Raw genomic sequence first — 20,135 nt, 5'->3', positions numbered from 1 at the left:
TTAATTTTTAATTTTAGAAAAAAATTCACAGATTTTAAAGCAACTATAATTACTTACTTCTTTTGTCGTGTTTCTCAGAATCGTCTTTATCCGTTTCAAACGTGAGAAAGTGCGTTCCGCGGTTGATTTTGATACCGGTAAAGTAGCTAATATCCTCAGCAATACGTTGATATTCGGAAAATTTTCGTCTGGACAATGATCAAGCGCATCCAAAGAGTTTCCAGGTTTGATATCGCCTCTACGAATAAAATACCTGTTCCACACTTCTAATCAGGCAAAAATAGCAGGTGGCCCCGCAGTTCCTGATAAAACTCGATTGTTTTGATGAATTTATCAGCTTAGTTTTCCATTTCATTGGAATCATGCCTGAAAAGAGCCGAAAATCCTTCTAGTATATTTTCATGTTAAGTGAATCTTTCTCCAAGATCCATCATGTAAGAATCTAGGAAAGGATTGAACACTGCTACACGAACATTATCTTTTGTACTTTGAACTTCAGGATTTCTATATATATTTATATATATATATATATTATGGAGTCCCTTATATGAACGAAAGATTTCGTTTTGCAATTATTAAAACGCATACCCTCTAATTCTGTTTAGTATACAAACCTATGCTTAACGCACCGATTCTAGTGTGGTAACAACATTCTTCACCACGGTAACGAAATCATGTGGCAACTTTTACACCCTTTTGGTATTCTACCCGCGAAAGTAGCCGGATAATTTTTTACCCACAAAAGTAGGTGGTTACATCGAAATAAACACACAACAGCTTTTGTTTGGGAAAAAGGCAAAACTGAAAAATAAACAATTGTAAGCGCAAATAAGTAAAGATCATAGTAAAGACGTGTTGCCCCCTTGCTATACATATTTGTTTACATTATACACTTTCACAGAATAAATTACAATATACCCATGTAGAAACTTATCATGCATAATATGCATATACACATCGTCCCGTTTGTTCGTTAACTTCGTATCTACAAGTGAGACATTTTCGGTAAAGCGAACACGGTTGCCACACCATGTTTTCATTTGGGACCAAAATTCATCGAAAAAAGGACCAAATTTTTGTTTTATTTTATTAGTATAAAATACAATATTTTAGGATGTTTCCATATAATACTAACAATGTTTCCATATACTGCTAACACCTGCGGGAATAATTTTATACAAAACATTTCTTCCGAAATCAAATCTCTTTTGCATTTGCTTTCTTCTGTCTTCGAGTTAAAATATTTCTTGTGCGAAGATACTTAGTTTGCAATTACCTTGCGTGGCTTAACACCACAATAGTCCTGGAACTCCTTGAACTCATTGAGCTGGGTGAGAAAGATTTAAATATCAACGTGCCAAACGAGAAGTAATGCATAGAATTTCTTTGTATAAGTTTTGAAAGTGTTAGGCTCACGACAGAGTGCTCGCTATAAGCTATGCTAGTTGGGAAGCAATTTTTATTTTCATATATTTTACATAGTGTTTGTTAACCGATCGAAATATCTGGCCGTTATGAATATTATTATAAAACAAGAGTTTTTTTTGATTAGTCGGTTATTTCATCAACAATTAACGACAATGCGTTTGCCAACACGTTTCTTTTTAATGCCTGGCATAAATTATATCCTGGGAGAAATGTTATTGCTCTGGTACATTTTATTGACCGAGCAATTTTTTATGGTGACAGTTCCATTGAAGTAAATTCAAAATTATATGGGGGCTAACGAAAATGTGGCGAATTTTTGGGCAATATTGTGAATTTTTACCTGAGTCAAAAAGAAAGAAAAGTACCAATCGTGGCTACTGCCTAAAAAGGACCAGAATTGAAGAAAGGGGATCAGCGGACCAAATGGGGTTGGAAGGGACCATTTTTGGTCCAAATGGACCAAAGTGGCAACCGTGAAAGCGAAGAAAACTACCTTTCAAATTTCTCCACAGACACTGGTGAGTTTTTCGATGATGACAGCGTTACCACTTGGGCCAGAATCGCGGATAAAAGAACTGGTAACGATATTCGGTTACATAATATTCTGGGTACTATTTTACCGGTAACGCTCAGAATCGGGGCGTAAATAACAAATTTTAACTTTCCACGTAAGTTTTTACCCATGCCTACAGGACCTCAAAATAGCAGTTTTTGTCTTCATCTAGTAGCTGGGTTAACGAAAATGTTTATTGCTTTGTTTAGAGATGCTATTAGAAATTTGTATTAAGCATTGTTTAATTTAAGTATTATTAATAGAATTACTCAAGACACTTTCTTTATAAAGTTTGTTTTTTACAATCTGGATAAATATTTCTATGTTCTTGCACACAGCGTAAAAGGAACTCATTTTGTTCTTCTTCTGCGGTTATCGAACCAAGAAAGTCTTGCATAAGTTAAACAGCTCTTTCAGCTGTGTCATTAACCGCTTTTAAGCTCAAAATCTTCTTTTTTGCTTCTACATAGCATTCTCATGATTCGGCGCTTTTACTGTTAAACTGCATCTTAGCCAGGGCTGGTACTGTCCTCTTGGATTTTAGTTTTAAATACACTTTTGACCACAAGTTCGTAAACATGATGACGACAAGCAAAGAGTACCAATTATCTCTCTAATGCTTGCTCCAAAAGCACACAAGCTTCATTCAACCGACCTGTATTCCATGCTGTCGTATCACAGCACATTTATTGTACCTTATCATTAAGGTTCCATCATTGAGCGCATTTAGTACTGCATTTGCTTGATCTTTGCCGGAAGAACTTCCTATTTTAGGGACTGCAAGTATTTGTTCTTTCTCTTCAAATGAAATAATTATTGGCAAGTGTTCTTCTTTAGAGCTTTTTACGTTGAGACTAGGCAACAGTTTTCCATCCCAATGAACGGCAACAACTTCGGGCATGTTATTCTGAAAATCATATTTAATGGATTCCGCGCTATGTTTTCTCATTTGCGTTCGAATGCGTTGAATAGAGGATTTGCTGATTGGGTAATCATCACAATTAAGACCTAGAGCTTCCACTACAGGTTAAACTACATAAACAGAATCTCGAATGCTGAGTTGACATCTGTCTAAAGTCGCAACCAATTTTGGCGTGACAAAATTGTTTCTTCCTCTTTTTGCTACTGCACTTAAAGAAGCAATTGATTGAGTAGTGGAAGGAGTCGGTTCGTTCAGACTTTCTTCAGAGCTTACACATTGGCCATATTTTTCTGTAAGTGTCATATCCTTGTTAGCAGCAGCAGTTGTCGGCAAGCCCTCTGAGGTCATTTCTTTTAATCTATATTTCTCTTTTGCTAGTTGTATAAGCCTTGCAAGCCTTGTAAGAATATTTTATCTTCTTCTATTCTAATTATGTTGAGAGCATCAGCAGTTCTCGCCAGAACTAATAATGATCCACAATTTGACGATTCGACGGCAATTTTGCACCTGCTATTTGGTGATTAATCTCACCCACCAGAAATATATTATATTTATTGTTTCTTAGTTCGACTGACATTTTCGAACTGAAAAACTATCCGCGTTATTTACTCTACAACTCAAGACGTCTTATTTGAACGAACGGTTATGTAAACATTTTTTTCTAGTCTTTTTATTTGCAAAAAGATAGCGCATTTACAAAGCTGCGCGGCGTTACGTTGTTGCGCTAATACAGAGGGTGGCGTCACTGCCGCCCAACACTTTCCCCGTGTTCCAATGGACAGCGATCCAGATCCGGATAGGAACTTAACTCGAACATGCAATAACAGTGTGATCCATATGGATCAATTTGTTGTTGCATTTGAAGGTTACATTTTTATCGAGACCTGGATCACTGTCCATTGGAATACGGGCTTGGCATAATTGCAACAATAAGCTAAAATACCTCCCATCTACACCACCGGTGTTACTTCTAAAATTATATTCTAAATAGAGTGTACTAACAAACCTAAATCGTAAACAATTCTTTATAGAACACGTCATTTCCAATAAAAATAATTTGATCGAAAGTTAACCGTTGAATCTGAACCAACTTGTTTCCAAAGTAATTCGGCACGGTTTAGAGTTTTGATAATGAGCTTATATATTTTTATTGAGTATATTGGATTAAGGAGAACTGATCTGAAGGGTATGCGGTACAAAAAAAAGACTTATAAAAATAAGGGACACCCTAATATATATGGGGTATTCCATCCCATTTCGACCAATTTTGAACCCGACCCCTTTAGAATTGGCTGAACGTTTTTCTTCTTTTTCTAGCTTACGAAAGACGTTTTTCAAAATTTTTTCAAATTTTTTCATCCAACTCAAAAAAAGATATGAATTTTTAAAAAAACACCTTTTTCGTTTTCTAAATGCTATAACTATTTAAAAAATTGACCGTTTGGGATATTTTTTTTTTTTAATTTGTTTTTAAATGTACTTTTCGGAAAAAATTCAAAAAAATGTTTAAAGTTTTTTTTTTTTTTAATTTTTCCGTTTTTCGAGATTTTTCGAATTTCGTCATTTTTTTTTCTCATAAAAAACTTCAATAAATTCTGCAATCATCCCCACTAATCCCGGAGTGGGCCGATTTTTTTTATATTTTTTTTTTTATTTAATTGAAAAAAAAATTTTCAAAAATAAAGAAGTCCATTTCAAAAATAAAAATTTTTTTTATCAATTTTATTTATATAACAAAAAATTGTAAGAAAATCATTTTTAAGTATTATTTTCTTTATATATTATGGTAATCTACGATTAAAATAACCAGGATTAATGACTGAAACAGTAAACATGTAAGTTTTCTAAAAATAATGTAACAAATTATGAATTTATTTTCTGGCGTTTAAATATTTTACAAATTCTTTGTTCTTCTGAATTTGAAAAGTTTTTAACCTACCATTTTCGTCAGGAATTATGCAATGTAGTTGTTGAGTTCCTGTAATCGATTTTGTTTTTGTAATGTTTGGCAAGTTGTCCGGATCAGAAGTCCATTTAAAAAGTCCTTCAGGTGTCGTTATTTGATTATCAACCCCGAGTTGGAGACTTGCTCTTGCTGCATATCGTTTGGTAATGCCACCAATACCATCACACGGACCTTTGCCATGAGCAGTCGCAAAAAAGTGCCATTCGGCAGGAATGTCAAAATCATCTTCATAATAATATAAATTTACAAAGTTTTTGAAGTTTTTAAATTGTTGAGGAGCTCCATCAGAAAAATAATAAATCTTGCCACAACGTTCAGGAAAACTCTTCACATAATCAGTAATTATTTCAATAAAAACATGAACAGCAATGGCATCATGATTATTACAATCTGAAATAATTGCTAAGCTTTTGTGTTCAAGTTTGTCATTTACTTTATAATAAATTGCTACCGGAAAAATTGTTGCCTGGTTATTGTTCCAGTGAAAACCAGATGCCGCATTTTGCACTACGAATACGTAATTTTCTGCAAAATCACAAATAATAATAAATTCATTTGGTTTTAATGTTTCTTTCAACGTTTTTAAAAATTTAGCTTGTTCTTTGGCGTTGAATGAGTGAGGTAGAAGAGTTTTTAATTCACCACAAAAATCTTCAACAAATTCTTCTTTAGGCTTAATAAAAGTGATTAAGTTAAATGAAAATTTACGCATTTATAATTATTAATAAATTTGATATTTACCAAGCATCATCAATTTAACGTTTTGATGGATCGTACATACACAGATGGTGTGTGTTCCACTTGCCCCTGCTAACACACAATGTTTAGGTCGCAAAGAAGCAAATTTCGAAAATCCAATTTTCTCTGCAGCGTTTACTTCCCGAAAACTTTGGTATAATTCTTTTAAGTTAGACAGAACAAGTCTTTTTTGGACGTGCACTCGATTACCATCGTCACTTCATACCTGGCATCAGAGCACTGTACTCATCATCGTTTTAAAAATTTTGAACTTTCAGTTTTCCTCCCTATAAAATGTAATTGAATTTTCAATTGTATTTCAAATATTAATTTTACGTTATATATACCTAATTTCGATTCAGGTGTTGAAAGTATACCTTTTTCTTCAACCAACATTTTCGCTAGCCTTGTCATATGTCTTGATGAATTCATAGTTTCACAAATACGCATTTCAGTCCATTTTTCTGGTAATAATGTTAATATTTGTATTTTCAAAGACTTTTCCGTTTCTTTATCGTTGAATTTGTCACACAGCATTTTAATTAAAGCACGAAAATTTTCACCATCATCATCGATCGATTCTTCATCAGTAGAAGAGAGTAAATCCTTTTTCAAGTTCTCAGATATTTTATTTATTTTGTTGTACAAAAATTGATTGTCTTTTGACCTTCTTGATGGAATTGGTGATTGACTCAACAGTTGTAAAGCACGGTTTATTACAGGTAATTGAGTTGCAGCGCTAACTTGGGATGCCGAGGTTGATTGTAAATCATCTGTGTTACTGTCACTATCAATCTGATAATTGTTTTCATAACTGTTACTTGCGGGTTGCTTAACTATTTTCGAAGCTTCTTTACGACATAAACTGCATAATAAATAATAATCACCTAATCCTAAAACTACTCTCATAGCGTCATTCCAAACGGTAGATATTTGAAAAAGCATTTTGAAAACAAAAACGGTGTTTTTTTTTTTAAATTCATAACTTTTTTTGAGTTGGATGAAAAAATTTGAAAAAATTCTGAAAAATGTCTTTCGTAAGCTAGAAAAAGAAGAAAAACTTTCAGCCAATTCTAAAGGGGTCGGGTTCAAAATTGGTCGAAATGGGATGGAATACCCCATATATTCTTGTCAAGAGTTTCAGCAATTTTTTTCGAAGCTTCGTAAATTTCAGAAAAAGCGTCTTCTTTTGCAGAAATCTTTTTTACTTCCTCGCGTAAATCTTTGGCGAGATCCATGGCTTGAACCAAATCTAAATTAACCTTTTGCAATTCGCGACGAAAGTTAAAAATTACATTGATAGTATGTAAACATATTAACAATTTCAAATCCATGGCATTTTTTAAATTTTTTGCGTCTTTTTCCGAGCTTCTCATTTCATTTGGAGTTCCGCAAACGAACGGAAAAACTCATACAAATCGTTGACGGTCTCACATTTCCAAACCCATCGAGTCAGGTTAAATTTTTTAAAGATTTCGTTCGTGAAGTTTCGTCAGATTTTTCAATCGTGTTTTCCAAAATGGCTTTTCTTTTAGGTGTATGCAAGAAATTCATAACTATCATGAAAAGATTTTTGTCTTTCTAATTTTAGAGTGATATAAATGATTTAATACTGCAAGAAGGTTAATCGCAGTTCGAGAAATGAATACATGAATATGTATAAGTAAAATTTAAAAAAATTTATATTTTCAATTTCCCATGGGGGATTGATCCCCTTGATCCCCCCTTATCTACGCCACTGCCTACTTATACAATGAATTATATAAGTCTGCGAATAAGAAACAAATTTTTTAAATAAAGCAAATAAAAGCACAAGATTTTTTTTGGCAAAGTTCGTCAAATGAAAAAGTATGCTTTCGGGAGGTTGCAAGGCGTAATTGGCAATAAAAATGCGTTGCAGACAAACCGACAGTCAACTAAAGCTCAGACTACATACACACACACACACGGCTATATGAAAGACTGAATGAACCTGTTCTAGCAAAAATCATTAGCGTCAATGCTTTGAAATTTCCATTTCGATGGTTTGTGGCTTGTAAAAGCAGTCGGTCATTTGGTCGAATTTCAAACTCTTTTGCGTAACTGATAATGATTTCCGAGAATTGTATTTTGTAGAGTCATCGGCTTAGTGGTGAAGGTAATATTAATTTGATTCGATGCAAATTTTAGACTGACGAGTATAACGCCGCTCTTCTGTACCAATTTGTAGTAAGCTAAATTAATTTTTTGCATGCAAATTACCGAAGTCAAGTACCGCACTCGTGTTGTTATACTAACCTGAAAAGATTTGAAGAAATGCTGGCGGATATAATAGATCTTGTCCGGATGAGAATGCGGATACTTTAGGTACCTAGGCCATGGCCATTAACATATGTACGAAACGTAGTAAAATTTAGAGATGGTTTTGATGGTACGAAATACCTATGCGCTCCTTTGACGCCCAAGATGAATTGGAATATAAATACAGAGTAACAAGCCAAATGGGCATACAGGACTCTGTCTCCAACTACAACAGAAATTTATTGGCCCAAAATTAGTAATGCAAGCAGAGCTCATGATATAGATGTTTAAGTCAATTCCACGGCCGATTTTACCCAACGAATAATTGGTGCAGTGGAAAGTATTTGAGAAGATTTACATGAATGGCATGATGAGGACTTTCAAAATTCTTTAAGTTCACCAGCTGGGACTCTGAAATGAGCATGTTTCTCATGGATCAGCAAACAATAGCATTGGGTTGTTGTTGTAACGGCAAAAACACTCCCCGAAGGTTTAGGCGACTGTTACGGATATGACAGACCTTGGCCGGATATAACCCAATACACCCCAGTTTAACCAGCTTCTGAGACTAGCCCAACTGCCGCGGGGACGACTTTTTTTACGCTTTGAACCCAAAACTTATGCATTTTATTCCCCTTTTGCGACAGACCGTCATGCGTAATGGTGTGTTGGTAGTGTGATCGCCTACCACACTGAAGGTTCCTTTGTTCAAGTCACGGGAAAAACAGCATCATATACTTTTGGAAAAGCTTTTCTAAGATGGGTCGTCCTTCAGCAGTGGTTTGGCAAACACTCAGAGTGTTTTTGTACCATTTTGTTACCATTTCTCCATAAAAATATATCTGCCTTGCAGATGCCGTTCGGATTCCCAAAAAAATATTTTAAGCCTCGTCCCGCCAATTCGTCGGAACAATTAAAAAATATAACAACGCAAATTGTAAGACTATTTAAGACAGGCATACCTTACCACAGTTTTATTCCAAGCCCCTCAACCCGCCGGGACAAAAACATCGTGCCGGTCTCTCAGTCGAAGGTGGTTCGCCAGTGAAGGGAGAGGCATGAACTTGGCGTTTCTGCAAATTGTTTCTTCAATTTGAAAATAGCCTGTGAATCAATTTTACCTACATAGATCGGACCTTGATATCGTAATAGCAAAGGAATTGCTCTCTCCCCCGGGGTATTTTATCCATGATGAGCTAAGACGACTGTCTGACCTTTATACATGTTGAGTAAAGAGGAAATTAAAAAAACAAAGTGCGCTACCCACCGATTACTAGACTACGGAGGCTCATACGGACTACAAATATCTAATGTAGCAGTAACAATGTTCAGGGGACGAGAATTTGTTTTACACTCTGCCTACTAAAAGGTATTAAGCCTTAGAAGCTTCCAAAATATCTAGACCCAAAGGGTTGGAGAAAGAATTATAACTCAGGATTTCGCATATTCAACAAAGACGATCTCGAAGTAGATAAAAAGGGCAACCCCCACTCCGTTGTAGGGACTAATTGGCTTCGCCAACTAACTGAGTAATTAACGGAACGTGCCAATGAAATATGGAGCTATGCTAGCCGGGACTACGTAGACCGATCCGGCACTCTTCATTACAATGCAAATATTGAGTCGCCAAGGTTTATTTGTAGAAGACAACTCTGCTCGACAACCAATTACCACTGCTAAATCCACTAGTGCGACAGGGTTTGGTAGTACGAACTCTTACCTTTTGATACTGTGCAGCAGTTTTTGCCGTCCCTATACTCCTGGCTGCTATTACGGCCATTGGCTACTTACTTTGGTCCGAGCATCGATGACCTTACTAAGAAAGTCATATCCTACATCGCCCGCTTTTATTCCGGATGCCCCATATTTTTAAGCCAACCATTTTATCACTCGTTTCCCCTTCCTCTCTGTTCCTTCTAACACATTTTGTCGCGTGTGTATGTATTTATTCGCTCTATGCACATAAATATTGTTTTTATTCAGTTGGGGTTTGGGATACATCTAAGTGCTTGATTTACGATTTGACGACAAAAAAAACCCACCTCATAAGGGACATAGATTAGATTTTATTATAACTGCGTCCGATTTATGCACATTTCCAATGAAAAAAGCTCGATCCTGCGCTTACTGGTGACCAGAGGGAGGGGGCTGTCTGTTTTGGCGGTACCCAGCGGACCCGTGACTCTTCTAGCTAGATAGCTTTGATATATACATTTACCTTGAGAAATATCTAAAATATTTTATTCCGAGATGTAGAAAATGGAAGACGGCAGGGAAGAGGTGGACGTGAAGGGAGGAAAGGCTAAAAAGAAGAAGGACATAGAAAAGGGGAAGAAGTAGCAGGTGAAGGAGAAAAGGAAGGAGAAGAAAAAAAGAAGGGGAAAAGGAAAGGCATAAACGAAGTCAAGATATACTAGCTTGGAGGTATATTATTTACTAGCAGACCCCACCGACCGCGTTCTGGCTTAACTTTACTTGCTTAGTATAAAGAAATTTTTAAAGAATTTTTTTTCTTACTCTCCCCTCCTAATCTTTCTTTTATTTCTCCCTCTTCTATTTCTCCTTTCAATTCTTGACCTCTTGTTCTGTCTCCATTCCCTTCTCCTCCTCATTCAATTTCTCTTTCTCCCTCCCCCTTTTCGTTCTCCTGCTTTTTCTTCCCCAAAATAATTCCTATAAATGCCAAGCAAGGTCGTTGATCTTTACACTCATATTACAAAATGCGTATAAAAACTCCAAAATTGCTTACAACAATAAAAATTATTGCCTATGCGAATATTTATAAACAAAACATATCCAAAACAGAAAGTTAACAAGATATTTTTGTTATGAAATTCTTGGTACAACAAAAAAGTTAGCGTTCTACGTGTTTATGCCTACGTATGAGCTGCTTTTTGCGAAAATTATATAAGTCCTTTTCAGACATTTCCTTTATTGCTTTTAGTTCCAGTAAGTTTTTTTATCATTATCAATTAAAATTAACATTATTTTTTTTTTTACAAAAGTGTACTTATATGACTTTCAAAAAAGGCGTTTCATAAGTACATTTGTATGACAACAAGTTAGCAAAGGTAAAGTCCAAAAATATATGAAAGTGCGAATATTGTGCAGAAAAAGTAAAAGAGTTTTTGCTTGCCTAAGCGTGTTTTGTTTTTATTTTATTTATATTTTTTTATTTCATATTTTTTTGCAAGCCATTCTTCATTGTTAAAGACCTGAGCCATAAGAGAGTTGTTTTTCAGGTTCAATGCCGCATTAAGCATTATTTACCTGTTAGTCGTTTTATGCGTTCCCAAAAGTATTTGGCAGTTTTTATACTCAGTTGAGCAGAGCTCACAGAGTATATTAACTTTGATTGGATAACGGTTGGTTGTACAGGTATGAGGGAATCGAGATAGATATAGACTTCCATATATCAAAATCATCAGTATCGAAAAAAAATTTGATTGGGTCATGTCCGTCCGTCCGTCCGTCTGTCCGTTAACACGATAACTTGAGTAAATTTTGAGGTATCTTGATGAAATTTGGTATGTAGATTCCTGGGCACCCATCTCAGATCGCTATTTAAAATGAACGATATCGGACTATAACCACGCCCACTTTTTCGATATCGAAAATTTCGAAAAACCGAAAAAATGCGGTAATTCATTGCCAAAGGCGGTTAAAGCGATGAAAATAGGTAGATGGGTTGACGTTATGACGCAGAATAGAAAATTAGGGACAATGGGCGTGGCACCGCCCACTTTTACAAGAAGGTAATTTAAAAGTTTTGCAAGCTGTAACTTGGCAGTCGATGAAGATATCATGATGAAATTTGGCAGGAACGTTACTACTATTACTATATACATATGTGCTAAATAAAAATTAGCAAAATTGGATGAAGAACACGCCCACTTTTTAGAAAAAATTTTTTTTTAATTCAAATTTTAACAAAAAATTTAATATCTTTACTGTATATAAGTAAGTTAAGTCAAAATTCAACTCCAGTAATGATATGATGCAACAAAATACAAAAATAAAAGAAAATTTCAAAATGGGCGTGGCTCCGCCCATTTTCATTTAGTTTTTCTAGAATACTTTTAATGCCATAAGTCGAACAAAAATTTACCAATCCTTCTCAAATTTGGTAGGGGCATAGATTCTATGACGGTAACTGTTCTCTGTGAAAATGGGCGAAATCGGTGGAAGCCGCGCCCAGTTTTTATACACAGTCCACCGTCTGTCCTTCCGCTCGGCCGTTAACACAATAACTTGAGAAAAAACCGATATATCTTTACTAAACTTAGCCCACGTACTTATCTTACTTACTTAGCCACGTACTCACTTTATCTTGGTATAAAAAATGGCCGAAATTCGACCATAACCACGCCCACTTTATCGATATCGAAAATTACGAACAATGAAAAAAATGCCATAATTCTATACCAAATACGAAAAAAGGGATGAAACATGGTAACTGGATTGGTTTATTGACGCAAAATATAACTTTGGAAAAAACTTTGTAAAATGGGTGTGACACCTACCATATTAAGTAGAAGAAAATGAAAAAGTTCTACAAGGCGAAATCAACAGCCCTTGGAATCTTGGCAGGAATACTGTTAGTGGTATTGCATATATAAATAAATTAGCAGTACCCGACAGATGATTTTCTGGATCACCTGGTCCACATTTTGGTCGATATCGCGAGAACGCCTTCACATATACATCTAAGGGCCACTCGCTTTTAAAACCCTCATTAATACCTTTAATTTGATATCCATATCGTAGAAACACATTCTAGAGTCACCCCTGGCACACCCTAATGGCGATATCTCGAAAAGGCGTCCACCTATAGACCTAGTGCCCACTCCCTGTTAACATGCTCAGTAACACCTTTCGTTTGATATCCATATCGTACAAACATTCTAGAGTCACCCCTGGCCCACCCTAATGGCGATATCTCGAAAAGGCGTCCACCTATAGAACTAAGGATTACTCCCTTTTAAAATACTCATTACCACCTTTCATTTGATACCCATATCGTACAAACACATTCTAGAGTCACCCTGGCCCACCCTAATGGCAATATCTCGAAAAGGCGTCCACCTATAGACCTAATGCGCACTCCCTCTTAAAATGCTCAGTAACACCTTTCGTTTGATACCCATATCGTACAAACATTCTAGAGTCACCCTTGGTCCACCTTTATGGCGATATCTCAAAAAGACGTCCACCTATAGAACTAAGGATTACTCCCTTTTAAAATACTCATTACCACCTTTCATTTGATACCCGTATCGTACAAACACATTCTAGAGTCACCCCTGGCCCACCCTAATGGCGATATCTCGAAAAGGCGTCCACCTATAGACCTAATGCCCACTCCCTCTTAAAATGCTCAGTAACACCTTTCGTTTGATACCCATATCGTATAAACATTCTAGAGTCACCCCTGGCCCACCCTAATGGCGATATCTCGAAAAGGCGTCCACCTATAGACCTAATGCCCACTCCCTCTTAAAATGCTCAGTAACACCTTTCGTTTGATACCCATATCGTACAAACACATCCTAGAGTCACCCCTGGCCCACCCTAATGACGATATCTCGAAAAGGCGTCCACCTATAGACCTCATGCCCACTCCCTCTTAAAATGCTCAGTAACACCTTTCGTTTGATACCCATATCGTACAAACATTCTAGAGTCACCCCTGGCCCACCCTAATGGCAACATTTCGAAAAGGCGTCCACCTATGGACCTAATGCCCACTCCCTCTTAAAATGCTCAGTAACACTTTTCGTTTGATACCCATATCGTACAAACATTCTAGAGTCACCCCTGGCCCACCCTAATGGCGATATCTCGAAAAGGCGTCCACCTATAGACCTAATGCCCACTCCCTCTTAAAATGCTCAGTAACACCTCTCATTTGATTCCCATATCGTACAAACACATTCTAGAGACCACCCCTGGTCCACCTTTATGGCGATATCTCGAAACGTCGTCCACCTATGGAACTAAGGGTCACTCCTTTTCAAAATACTCATTAACAGCTTTCATTTGATACCCATATCGTACAAACATATTCTAGAGTCACCCCTGGTCCACCTTTATGGCGATTTCTCGAAAAGGCGTTCACCTATAGAACTAAAGCCCATTCCCTTTTAAAATACTCATTACCACCTTTCATTTGATACCCATATCGTACAAACACATTCTAGACTCACCCCTGGTCCACATTAATGGCGATATCTCGAAAAGGCGTCCACCGATAGACCTAAGGCCCACTCCCTCTTAAAATGCTCAGTAACACCTTTCATTTGATACCCATATCGTACAAACAAATTCTAGAGTCAGCCCTGGTCCACCTTTATGGCGATATCCCTAAATGGCGTCCATCCATAGAACTATGGCCTACTCTCTCTTAAAATACTCTTTAATACCTTCCATTTGATACACATGCCATACAACCACATTCCAGGGTTACCCTACGTTCATTTCCCTACATGGTGATTTTCCTTATTTTGTCTCCATAGCTCTCAACTGAGTATGTAATGTTCGGTTACACCCGAACTTAGCCTTCCTTACTTGTTATTTATTTATTTTTATTATTTTCTCTTCATTTTCGTTTTAAATTTCTTTTTTTTTTATTGTGCTACTATATATTGGCGTTTGGTTCTTATTTTGATTTTGTTGGTAAGGTTTTTCTAGTCCATTCTTTGGAATTTTATTGCCACACGCTTTTTAGTGTTGCTGTTTGGTCTTAAGGTATATTTACACTCATGGACAAAAAATAAGCACACCTTTATTTTGAATACAAAATAACACTGTCTACAATAATAAAAATACAATCCAAATTGGTGGAGCACTAACGCATATGATATAAAAATATTCAAACCTTTTTCGAGATAGTAGAGGTTATAAAAAATAAAAATAAATACAAGGCGTATAATACCTCTGAGGAAACATGGGCCGAGCTTCTCTTGCGGTTCGGGTCGTACCACATTTTAATTTTGCTAAAAGCTGGCGGGACGGGACCTACATGTTTTATGCCGACTCCAAACGACATCTACAAAAAAAAAAAAATAAATGTAAGGCGCGATAACCTCCGAAGAGATCTAAGGCCGAGCTTCTCTTCCAATTTGCGTCGTGCTCCTATTGATTTTCCCTACAAATCGGCCGGACGGGACCTACATGTTTTATGCCGACTCCGAACGGCATCTGCAAGGCAGATGAGTTTTCACTGAGAGCTTTTCATGGCAGAAATACACCCGGAGCGCTTGCCAAACACTGCCGAGGGGCGACCCCGCTTAGAAAAATTTTCTTCTAATTGAAAAACCTTATTTCTAAAATTTTGATGTTGCTTTGCCCGAGGTGTGAACCCAGGGCATACGGTGTGGTAGGCGGAGCTCGCTACCATCACACCACGGTGGCCACAACGACATCTACAAGGCAGACGAATTTTCGCTGACTACCGGCGAGGAGCAACCGTGCTTAAAAATGTTTTTCTAATTGAAAACACGTTTTTCTAAGGATTTTGATGTTGCTTGTGCCGCAGGACTAACGGCATGTTTTGCTTTAACAATTTACATGACTTTTTTCATGCCCTTCTATGCCTATTCTTATTCCTATCACTATACCTTTTACTATTCTTCTTCCTTTTCTATGTATTCATATCCCTACTAGCGTACCGCTAGATGTCCTGCCAGAAAACTTTTTCTCCTACATTTAAAAAGTGGTTCTTCCTTTCTCCTTTCACTCTGTCCCATCCTCGTCTGTTTTCTCTTCCAGTGTTCCTTCTTATTTCTGTATATTATTCCGCTCCCACTTTTAAAAACATTCTCATTCCCATTCGCATTCCCATTTCAACACCCACTCATACTCCCAATACAACTTCACTCCCATTCTCATTCTCACTCTCAATCTATCTAGCTATTTCACCTCAATTATTAATGTACACACTATGCCAAATATGGGATCCCTGATCTTAGATAATTGCGGAAATATAGCGAATTTAAATTTTTCCTAATAGGGGCCGGGGCACCGTCCACTTTTCTTTAATTATATACAGATAAATATATAGTGTAAAAATTACGTCAAGATCGTATATAAGTACATATGATATACACACACACACTCATTAATTTTTATTTATAAGATTGGTGTTACTATTTCTATTTTTCTACCTCTTCTGAAATATTTACTTATATTCATATAACTAAGAACACGGAGGTCGAGCTAGCCAGATAAAACTTTTTTATAAAAGAAGGTATGGTGTTTCTTCAATGCAAAATTTACTTAAAAAAATCACTTTCATTAAGAAAGAACTAAAAAACAAAGTAAATGTAAATATAGAAATATATATTTTCAAAACATAAAGTTATTCAATAAAAAAAAATTTATAAAAATTAATAAAACTAAGTAGAACGTATAAAAAGTTACTTATATTAAATTGTCAATATTTATTAATAATTAATTAATTATTATTAATTATTAATATTTAAATTGTCAATATTAATATGTATGTTCAAAAGAACTTAATAATACTAACTGAAACGTATTAAAAGTCACTTTAACATTGCAGCATATTGTTTTTATTATGTGCCCAAAAAGCAACATGGACTTTTCCTTTTACATTCACTGTAGATTTTAGTGAGTGACAAGCGAAAGCAAACGATCGTGATCGCACATCATTAGTGTCTGTGTAAAAATACGAACTCAAATTGCACAATGTGCAACTTTTGGCCGGCTCTGGTTGAATGCTAGAAAATTTGTTCTATAAACGGCCCCGTGAAGTTAGCACCCCAAAGTCCAGCACACCAAATTTTTTTTTAAGTTCTGGGTTTATTTTGAAGAGTTCTAGAGTTCCCTAGGGGATGCGAAAAGAGTTCTGCAACCGTAATAGGTTTAAAAAAAAAAAAAATTGTGAGGTCCTGCACCCTTTTTACGCAGAAAAAAAGTTCCGAACCGATTTTCTAGTAGAAAAATATGTGCTCTAGAGTTCCCTAGGGGGTGCGAATATAGTTCTGCAACCCTAATGGGTTTTAAAAAAATATTTTTAGGGTCCAGCACCACTTTTACGCAGAAAAAAAGTTCTGAACCGATTTTCTAGTAGAAAAAGAAGTGCTCTAGAGTTCCCTAGGGGGTGCGAATATAGTTCTGCAACCCTAATAGGTTTTTTTTTTTAATTTTTGGGGTCCAGCACCTTTTTTACGCAGAAAAAAAGTTCCGAACCGCTTTCTAGTAGAAAAATAAGTGCTCTAGAGTTCCCTAAGGGGTGCAAAACCCTAATGGGGTTTGAAAAAAAAAATGTTTAGGGTCCAGCACCCTTTTTACGCAGTAAAAAATTTCTGAGCCGATTTTCTAGTATAAAAGGAAGTGCTATAGAGTTCCCTAGGGGTGCGAAAATAGTTCTTTAACCCTAATAGGTTTTTTTTTAATTTTTGGGGTCCAGCACCTTTTTTACGCAGAAAAAAAGTTCCGAACCGCTTTCTAGTAGAAAAATAAGTGCTCTAGAGTTCCCTAAGGGGTGCGAAAATAGTTCTGCAACCCTAATGGGGTTTGAAAAAAAAAATTTTTTAGGGTCCAGCACCCTTTTTACGCAGAAAAAAAATTCTGAGCCGATTATCTAGTAGACAAAGAAGTGCTCTAGAGTTCCCTAGGGGGTGCGAAAAGAGTTCTGCAACCCTAATAGGTTTAAAAAAATGTTTCGGGCAAAAAAAATTTCTGAGCTGATTTTCTAGTACAAAAAGAAGTGCTCGAGAGTTCCCTAGGGGGTGCGAATATAGTTCTGCAACCCTAATGGGGGGTTTTTTTTTTTACATATTTTTAGGGTCCAGCACCCCTTTTACGCAGAAAAAAGTTCTGAACAGATTTTCTAGTAGAAAAAGAAGTGCTCTAGAGTTCCCTAGGGGATGCGAAAAGAGTTCTGCAATCCTAATGTTGCAACCGCAGACGTTTCAAAATACATCAGATATTAGAATTCAGATACTAGGACCAGATTTAATTCCCTTGATAGAAACAAACAAATAATGATATATAAAATTTTTGACATGTAAACTGTTTACTTATTTTATTTAATTTAATTTGCGACAAGTCTCAACATAAAATAAAAGGTGAGGAAAAATTATTTGTCTCTCGTCAGCGAATGATCGTTTTCATATAATCATATTCGTACCAACTAGCATCATTGTAGACAAATGCTGTGTAATGGCCGACAGCTCACTCTCCGGCATCAATAAAATGGGTTGCTCCAACGAGTCGGTACTTTTTGTTCTGAACAACAAGTTATTTGTCTAATGACTTTAAATAAAATGGGACATGTTGCTCGAAGATGGCTTCTTTCATGCTCACTTCTGATAAATCGAACAAAAGAGTGGGTCCAAGCTTTCTGGTTTCGTGAGTAGTCTCTCTACATGTTGGGCAAAGACAAGTGATTTGGGGGCGATCGTCTAAGGCCTTTTGGATGCGATTTTCTTCATTTCCGATTGCTTCACCAACATCGATAGGAACATTAATATAAAATTTTTTAAGCTCATATCCACATTGACACATTTTTGTCATAGAATATGAGAATGTAAGATCGCGGAGCAATGGCTCGGTTAAAGAGCCAATATTGATAGCGCAATCGTAAATTTTGAGGTGGCGGGAGTTCAGTTTTGGATTCTGGTAAAACCTAAGTCCAGAAATCAGATGGTATCTTTGGATATAATGTTTATTTATAAGCTTTCCATCTTTCATAATTTCACGAGCAAGAAGAGCCAGTGGAGTTTTCGATTCTTGAACGACGGTTTTGAGCTCAGCATTTATATGCATCGCTTGCATAAAAATAATTAAAAACGAATCAAACGCACACGTGTTTGATATTTGAATACGAACTGTTCCAACTTTCAAAGAACCTGTGGACGATTCATTACGCATGATTGGGATACTAATGGAATGTGTTCCACTGATGCAGTTCCATTCTGGGAAATCACTTAAATACGTCTTGGATACTTTCGCTGGTTCAAAATTCGAAGACTTTTGCTTTCGGTTACATGATCTCGAGACGTTACTGACATCTTTTAAAGGCACGTTGTGTTTATGTTGTACAAAGTCACGATCAGGGCTGTCAATTACAACAAGATTGCGATCAATTCCAGTCACAGAAACATCAGGCTTGTCTCCAAAAATGGTGGAATTATTTTCCACTCCTGAAAAATCTCTAAATTGTCGTGACAAGGAATTCTCTTCGATGTCCAAGCTCGAATTTTTGATTGATTTTTTTAAGACTGAATAAAAATTTTCAAACGAAATTTCTACGAGGAAAGCAGAATCTTCTATTGACTTGAGCAAGGGATTTTCATCTTGATTTTTACAGTTTTCTTCTTCCGCAAGGGCTCGACGCAAAGAAATAACACTGGTGTTCGGCGGAGATTTTGTTGGAGCATCATTCTTTTGAAATTTGTCTTCCGATATTTTGCTACCTGCAAGGTTTATTTGACCTTGGAAGTACTTATGATGCAGAACAACAAACTTATCTACTTTCATCGGAAGATCATGAAACTCGTGATTTTTTAACTTGGAAAACTCGGACTCGAATGTTGAAGACGATCTTATTTTTGTTTGGGCCCCAAGGACAGGGTATCTGATTCGAGTCTAAAGTGGAAGCCACTATGTAAGATCGGTTCAGACCTTTTTTTCTGCATAAAAAGGGTGCTGGACCCCAAAATTAAAAAAAAACCTATTATTGTTGCAGAACGCTTTTCGCACCCCCTAGGGAACTCTAGAACTCTTCAAAATAAAGCCAGAACTCCGAAAAAAAAATTGGTGTGCTGCACTTTGGGGTGCTAACTTCACGGGGGCCTATAAACGGCAAGTTGGCAACTGCCAAATGAAATAATTATCCTTATATTTTCAATAAAAGTACTTCTTGAATTATTTTTCACACTTCACTATAATATCAAGAAGAAAAATTAGACAATAAATTAGAACAAGTAAAGGTGTCGAAGTTCGGGTGTAACCGAACATTATATACTCAGCGTGAGCTTCAATTGTACATTTCATTTCAGATAAATTACTTTTCTACATAACACGTGGCACCGCCCGCTTAAAAAAAAATGTCTCCCCATTTCCTCTTACAATAAAACTTGATAAGTGAAATATCATTGATTCAGACCCTCTCAAACTTGTTTTCTATCTAAGTTGCCGTGGTCTTTAACCGATCCCGTCCATTTTTACTAGAAATATTTTCTGCTATAAGGAAAATATGTGTACACAATTTTATAACG

At 36.3% G+C, this 20,135-nt stretch overlaps 1 long non-coding RNA gene across 1 annotated transcript in view; it reads right to left on the bottom strand.

Moving 5' to 3' along the window:
* LOC137251341 (uncharacterized) overlaps positions 1 to 20,135 on the bottom strand; it is a 383,967-nt gene that overhangs the window by 185 nt on the left and 363,647 nt on the right. The window contains exon 3 of the long non-coding RNA XR_010953215.1: positions 58 to 366. This is a non-coding gene — a long non-coding RNA (uncharacterized lncRNA). The remainder of the gene's footprint in view (positions 1 to 57; positions 367 to 20,135) is intronic.

The sequence above is a fragment of the Eurosta solidaginis genome, chromosome 4 (genome assembly GCF_040869045.1).
Source record: "Eurosta solidaginis isolate ZX-2024a chromosome 4, ASM4086904v1, whole genome shotgun sequence".
Lineage (NCBI taxonomy): Eukaryota > Metazoa > Arthropoda > Insecta > Diptera > Tephritidae > Eurosta > Eurosta solidaginis.
The sequence above is the reverse complement of the archived record's forward strand: the minus strand, read 5'-3'. Positions and strand labels throughout refer to the sequence as shown.